The sequence below is a fragment of the Prionailurus bengalensis genome, chromosome D4 (genome assembly GCF_016509475.1).
Source record: "Prionailurus bengalensis isolate Pbe53 chromosome D4, Fcat_Pben_1.1_paternal_pri, whole genome shotgun sequence".
Classification (NCBI taxonomy): Eukaryota; Metazoa; Chordata; class Mammalia; order Carnivora; family Felidae; genus Prionailurus; species Prionailurus bengalensis.
In genome coordinates, this window is record NC_057359.1 from 53,708,246 (window position 1) to 53,715,999 (window position 7,754).

A 7,754-nucleotide genomic window follows, 5' to 3' on the forward strand; every position below is an offset into this window, starting at 1 on the left:
GGTTAGTGGGGAGGATAATTCACAGTGAGTCAATGCTTAGAATATGCCTTTATTTTAGCTGTAAAAGATTCAAGGGATAACAGAGACCTATGAAAAAGGTCAAGAAGTTTAGCTTTCTGAATAACTTCCTCTTTCTTTTATGCCCCCAAAAAAGTTTCAAAAAAGTTTATGTTTTATGCCAAGCTTTGTCATATAGATATGGCATATTTTAATGTTTTATTTTCTGAAGGAGTTTATATGCCAACAGTTTAATTTCACACTGGATGTCCTAATCATACAGAACATTTCCAGGACAATATTACACACTATTGCTCTATGTCAAGGGAATGTAGCTTAATTTATACAATCACCTGAGTAGCATAGGATCCAAGAAATATTGTGGGAACAGACTTCCAAAGCACATGATATTGTGCCACTGTTCTGGATTATTTGCATTAATATTACACTTCATTAACACAGACAATCAAGAATTGGCAGTATTGACTGGTATTGATGCCAAGAAAGCAGAAAGAGAGGTAGACTAAATTTGCATGAGTAAGAATGGATTTATGAAAAACCCTTGGGCATAGGAGTAAATGTGAAACTCATTTCAGAGCAAACACAGTGAATAGTCTGATTGACACAAAGCTCTGTGTAAATGACAGCTGTATTTCATTTGAATAATAAAGGCATTGACCTTGGTAATCAATGGTTTATCTCTAGAATTTCACAATTAAGAGGCAAGAATATTTGTGAAATAAAACAATATATGCTATACCAAATTTGGGATTAAGATTATTAGTTGGAATTTACTGATTTCAGATTCTGAGAGAAGTTGTATGATTTTGCAATAAACCCATTTCCTTATTACTATAAAATGGTGTATATAAAGATACCATTTATTCTAATTTAGAGGAGAAGGCCTAATATATTCCATTCTATGCTTTGGCAGTTATGGGCATCTCTGAAAAACACTGCGGGGAACAAAATATGCCGTACTCTGAAATTAAGAAAAATATAACAAAACCCAGTTCCTCTAAAATCAAATTAGAAGACGATTTAGATTAAATTTTAAAAGCAGATACAATCAATTTTAGACAATGAACATTTAATCTGTCAAGGGCTTAGGAATACAAGCTTGTGGTGGATGAGTTACATGTGATAAAGTTTCATTTGCCAGAAAGAGGAATTCTCAAATTCCCATCTTTGTATTCATTGATCATGTACTCTGGAAATGAATCTTGGGATTCCTTTAATCCCAGTTCCATGGATAGTTATTGACTTTTAGATAGTAAATGAACACTAATTAGATAAAATTGGTCCTTGTGGTAAAACAATAGCTTGAGGGGAAAAAATATAATACTTGAAATGCTTCATTGAGGACCAGAAAGGGATATTATAGTTTGCATTACTTTGTCTCATGCTTCACAAATCCCTTAGTGAGGAACTAATAAAAGTGCATAAAAAACTAATATATGCATTTTCTTGGTTTCCTATGTATTATTAGTGGATTGTTGTATATAATTTATGCCTTCTTTATAATAATTTCTTTTACAGCTCATCTGTTCAGGCATTTTGTTGTTGTTCACTGCTGCATCAGATATTGCCTAAGTGAAAGAAGAAATGGACGAACGATTCTTTGTAAGTCTGCATTTTCGTACTGAGCATTGAAAGCAATGAAACAGCAACATGATTGTCAAGGTTTGGACCACAAGTGGAATACTGTGGCTTTTTAACTTCCACTGTAATGAGACCATACTGGGTGGTTGGTGGATTATTCCATACAAGAAGTGGTGCTGTTACATATAGAAAAAAGGAGAGATGCCAAGAAAAGAAGCAACAGATGGCCATTATATCTCCCATTTTGTTCTTGTTTTCTACATTAGAAATTCTGAACACTTGCTCTTGTGTGGACATGGATATTGCACAATTTAGGAACATAAATATAAGCAGCAGAGTACGATACAACTAAGAGTGTACATCTAAGCATAATTTAATAATGAGCTCCTGTCTCCTGCCAAAAAGTTAAAAAAAGTTAAGTGAAAAATAATCCCTCAGTATTTATACCATCTTGTACAAAATACTAAACCCCCAGAGCCTCATTCATAAATTGGTCATGTGGTTCTAAATTCATAGATTTGTCATAAAGATTGCATGGAAGAGTATACACAAAATGCTTGGAAATGTGGCTGGTATATACTAAGCAGTTAACAAACGTTAGTCATTTTCATTAACATCACCATAATTACGTGTGTTTGCCTATGAGTCAGTCATATGGTCTTGTTATCCTTGCCACATGGGACTGAAAACCAGAAACCAGCATGCTATCTAAAGAGTACCATAGAAGGATTAGGGAAATAATATCTTTGTTTTACTAAGGTGTCCAACAAAGTAAATCTCCCCAAATAGATGATGACATTCTAATCAGCCTTAGCGTCTCAAGTGCTTTTAGTGTAAATTTCACATAGGGAATGCAGCAAAGTTAGAGAAAATCATATAGGCAGGAAGAAAATCAGACTCCAGGAGAAGCTGAAATTCACATCAGACGAGTCACGACTATAAAAAGTAAGTAAAACCCACTTGAGAGGAGATGACAAGAGAGGAGAGGAACCGAGGATATTTTTAGGCTCCCAGATCTATTATTTAATCCTGAATATAAATAAATTATGTTCCATTTCTCTGCCAGGCCACATAACTTTTGTATCCTTGCAATTAGTCCGTATCTCCGGAAGCAAAGAAGTTTCTGTTGCCTCTAACATTGAAGAGCCAAAATAACATACATTGTTTCATCTGTTCTCAAAGGGATCAAGATGGAGGCTAGTGCTATGGATTGAGTACCATAGTCACATTACCATGTCCTTGATATGCCAAGTCCTGATTACTCCAAAATTTTCTTTCACTTCACAAAAGCCAGGTCATTATACATTAGCATTTTCCACATCAATAGTCATTAAAAAAATACCCACATATTCTTGAGAAAGTACAAACTGATTATTTTTTTTTAATAATAGTCACAAAATATTTCTATCTAAATTGGTTTAGTGACCTCTGAGACTGCTTTCCCCTTTTAAGAAAGATTTAAAAAAAGTATTCTGGACTGGAACAATTCTCTTCCAGCCCAGAGATAGAACAAGACAGACATGGCATGGAGATTTTGGGTGCACTATACAAAGACGGAACTTTGCTAAGGTCATCCTGGTCAGCGTCAACCTACTGGAGTTGCCCTTTAACCAATGAAGTTTATGAGGAAACAGAGACAATAATGTTTCATATATATATATATATATATATATATATATATATATATATACACACACACACACATACATATACATACATACACACCTGAGGTATCATGAAAAGACAATGGTATTGGAATATATAAGGCTGGCTATATTACTAATTATCTCTATATCTTTGAGAAAGTATTTAATTTCCCTGGTCCTCAATTTCCTAGACTCTAATGAGATGTGGCTTTAAAAGACTGTCTGTAATAAACTCTCCAACACTTCAAATCTATAAATTAGCTTGTCAAGTCCCTGACATATCTGAATAATGCTGAAGATGTTATTAAACTGAACATAATTTTATATCAGGGATTTGTTTAACTCTAACAAGCAATCGTGCTCTGAATATGGTAACTTTAAAAACTGATACATGAACTCGGCTTAGATGCTGTGTATTTAATCACCTGAAATGGACACAGTTTTGTCAGCACTGAATATGTTTAGTTATATAATTAATAAGTTATGCAAATATATGACTATTCATATGTTTCATTCATTCTTGAAAATAAATTGGGGAATTTTACGTCAACAAAGTATTGTAACTTGAGAAGAAAAGACCTCTTCCCTAAACTAGGTTTTAGTTTCACTCTACTTGTTTGCCATTTCCCACTGAATATTAAATTGGAAAAAAAAATTGTAAAATGAGTACTCCAGCATTTATTTGATAAGATTTTGATTGCTATGGAATTTTAAGTCATGTGCAATATGATTTTCCAACAAAAATTAAAAAAGACTTTGGTTTAAATCTTAACTCTACCTTCAGTATTTTTTCCACCTGATTGTAGGGTCTCTTTCTTACTAATGGCACCACAGAAATACAAAGGACATAAAAGAATATTATGAAATATTATGAACAATTATATTCCTAGAAACATAACCTCCCCAAATTGAATCAAGAAGAAATAGAAAATTGAAAAGACCAATTACCAGCAATGAAACTGAATCAGTCATCCAAAAACTCTCAACAAACAAGGCAAGGGGCGCCTGGGTGGCTCAGTTGGTTGAGCGTCTGACTTCGGCTCAGGTCATGATCTCACAGCTCTGTGAGTTCAAGCCCCACATCGGGCTCTGTGGTGATGGCTCGGAGCCTGCAGCCTGCTTCGGATTCTGTGTCTCCTTCTCTCTCTGCCCCTAACCCACTCTCATTCTCTCTCTCTCTCTCTCTCTCAAAAATAAATAAACATTAAAAAAACTGTTTAAAAAAAAACAAGGCAAGACACCCTAAGAAACAGATGCATACACTGAGACAGAGCAAAGGAAGGAGTTAGGTCAACCCAGGAGAGGGAAGTACAACCATTTCAGCATCAAGTACAACCTTCCTCAGCCTTTATGAATGGTGTTTATTTCATGAGATCTTCCTTCATAGTAAATTTGGAGAAAATCTCCTCCTTCCTTCTTAGTATTCCTCTGGAACCATAATTATGCTTCACTTGAACCACGTACAGAAACACATCTTAAAGTAATTATGTTTGTGAGTTTTCTCCACAGTAGATTATGAATTCCTCAAAGACAAGAAATGGATCTCAGTTCTCCCTGGATAACCTAGCACACTTTCCTAAAAATAAGAACACAGTGAATATTTGTTGAACTATGTAAACCTGGAATCTCTAGGCTTAATTTTCTCTGTTAATATTCAACTCTTTCTCATAGTATGTAACTCAGATTATAATGGAAGATACCTAATGGTTCAGTGAGTGAGATAGATTTATGTATAGGTCAGCTATGCTTACTAATGATTGATTTCCCAAAGCTCAGCTAGTAACAATTGTGACTATTTCTTACTTAATTTAGATGGTGATTTATAGTTTGACTATAACTGCTATCCCTGCAGCTTTTCTAGGTGGTGTTTGGCAATGTTCCATTTATCAAGTAACATCATCTCAGTGGTGAAACACTGAGAGTTTTTTCACTATGGTCAGGAACAAGACAAAGATGTCCACTCTCACCACTTTTATTTGGCATAGTATTGGAAGTACTAGCCACAGAAATCACACAACAAAAAGAAATAAAAAGAATTGAAATTAGTAAAGAAGAGTAGAACTTTCGCTATTTACAGATGATATTATACTATATATAGAAAACCCTAAACATTCCACCAAAAGAACTACTGGAACTGATAAATGAATTCAATAAATTCACAGGATACAAAATCAATGTAGAAAAATCCACTGCATTTCTATACACTAATAATGAAACAACAGAAAGAGAATTAAGAAAGCAATCCCATTTACAAATGCACCAAAAATAATAAAATACCTATGAATAAACTTCACCAAGAAGTTGAAAGACCTGACCTCTGAAAACTAAAATACTGATAAAAGAAATTGAACATGACATAAACAAATGGAAAGATATTCCATGCTCACGGAATGGAAGTACAAATATTGTCAAAATGTTCATACCACCCAAAGCAATATACAGATTTAATGCAATCCCTATCAAAATGCCAACATTTTTCACAAAGCTACAAAAAATAATCTTATAATTAGTATAGATCCACAAAAGACCCCAAACAGCCAAAGCAATCTTGAATCAGAAAAACAAAACTAGAGGTATCACAATTCCAGATTTCAAGTTATACTACAAAGTTGTGGTAATCAAAATAGTGTGGTACTGGAACAAAAATAGACACATAGATCAATGGAACAGAACAGAAGCCCAGAAACAAACCCATGATTATATGGTCAATTGATCTTTGTCAAAAATGTCAAGAATACTCAATGGGAAATTGGTGTCGGGAAAACTGGATAGCTACTTGTGAAGAATGAAACTGGATGGTCTTCTTACACCATACACAAAAATAAACTCAAAATGGATTAAGGAGTCTAAGTGTGAGACATGAAACCATAAAAATCCTAGACAAGAGCACAGGCAGTAATTTCTCAGACGTCGGCCATTGCAACATTTATCTAGGTATGTTTCCTGAGGTAAGGGAAATAAAAGCAAAAATAAACTATTGGTACTAACCCAAACTAAAAGTTTCTGCATAGCAAAATAAACAATGAAAACTAAAAGTCATCCTAGTGAATGGGAGAAGATATTTGTAAATGGCATACCCAATAACGGTTAGCATCCCAAATATATAAAGAACTGATACGACTCAACGCCCAAAAGACAATAATCCAATTTAAAATTTGGTAGAGGACATGGATAGACATTTCTCCAAAACAGACATCCAGATGGCCAACAGACACATAAAAAGATGCTCAACATCACTCATCAATAGGGAAGTGCAAATTAAAATCACAATGAGATATCGCCTCACATCCATCAGGATGGCTAAAATAAAAAACACAAGAAGCAACAAGGGTTGGTGAGGACGTGGAGAAAAAGGAACCTTCATGTATTGTTGGTGTAAATGTAAACTGGTGCAGCCACTGTGAAATACAGTATGGAGGTGTCTCAAAAGATTAAAAATAGAAAACAGAAACTAGAAACACCCTATGATTCAGTAATCACACTACTGGGTATTTACCCAAAAAATACAAAACACTCACTCAAAAAGATATATGCACCTGTATGTTTATGGCAACATTATTCGTAACAGCCAAATTATGGAAGCAGCACAAGTGTCCATTGATAGATGAAAAAACAAAAGGTGGTATGTCTTTGTGTACACACACACACACACACACACACAAAGGAATATTATTCAGCCATAAAAATGATAAATCTTGCCATCTGCAACAAGGATGAAATAGATTACAATGCTCAGCAAAATAAGCCAATCAAAGAAAGACAAAAACCATATGTAAAATTTAAGAAACAAAGCAAATGAACAAAGAGAAAAGAGAGAGAGAGAAATGAGGAAACAGAATTTACCTATAGAGAACAAACTGATGCTTACCAGAGGAGAGGTGGCTTGGGGAATGGGTGAAATAGGTGAATGGAGGGATGCCTGGGTGGCTCAGGCAGTTTAACTTCTGACTCTTGATTTCGGCTCAGGTCACAATCTCATGGCCATGAGACTGAGCCCCATATAGGGCTCTGCAACGAGTGTGGAGCCTTCTCAGGATTCTCTCTCTCCTCTCTCTCTGCCCCTCCCCCACTCATTTTCTCTTCCTCTCTCTTTCTCAAAATAAATAAACTTGAAAAAAAATAAAGAAACTGGTGAAGGGGACTAAAGAGTACACTTTTCATGATAAGCACTGAGTAATGTATACAGTTGTTGAGTCACTATACTATACATCTAAAACTACCATAGCACTGTATGCTTACTATCCTGTAATTAAAATTGAAAACTTAAAAAAAAATGCTTGCGCTAAACATGTTACATGTTAGTTTGTTTATGTTACACAGGCAAAGCATGTCATCAGTTATAATAATGGTAAGTTTCCTATAATAAATTTCACCCACTTTAAATGCACACTACAATGCAAGAGTAATTTTTGCCCAAGGGTAATTCATATTAAAAATCTATAGTTTTGTCATCTTAAAATTCACCAATGGGTCTTTTCAAATATATACTGTCAAGGCAATCACAGTCAA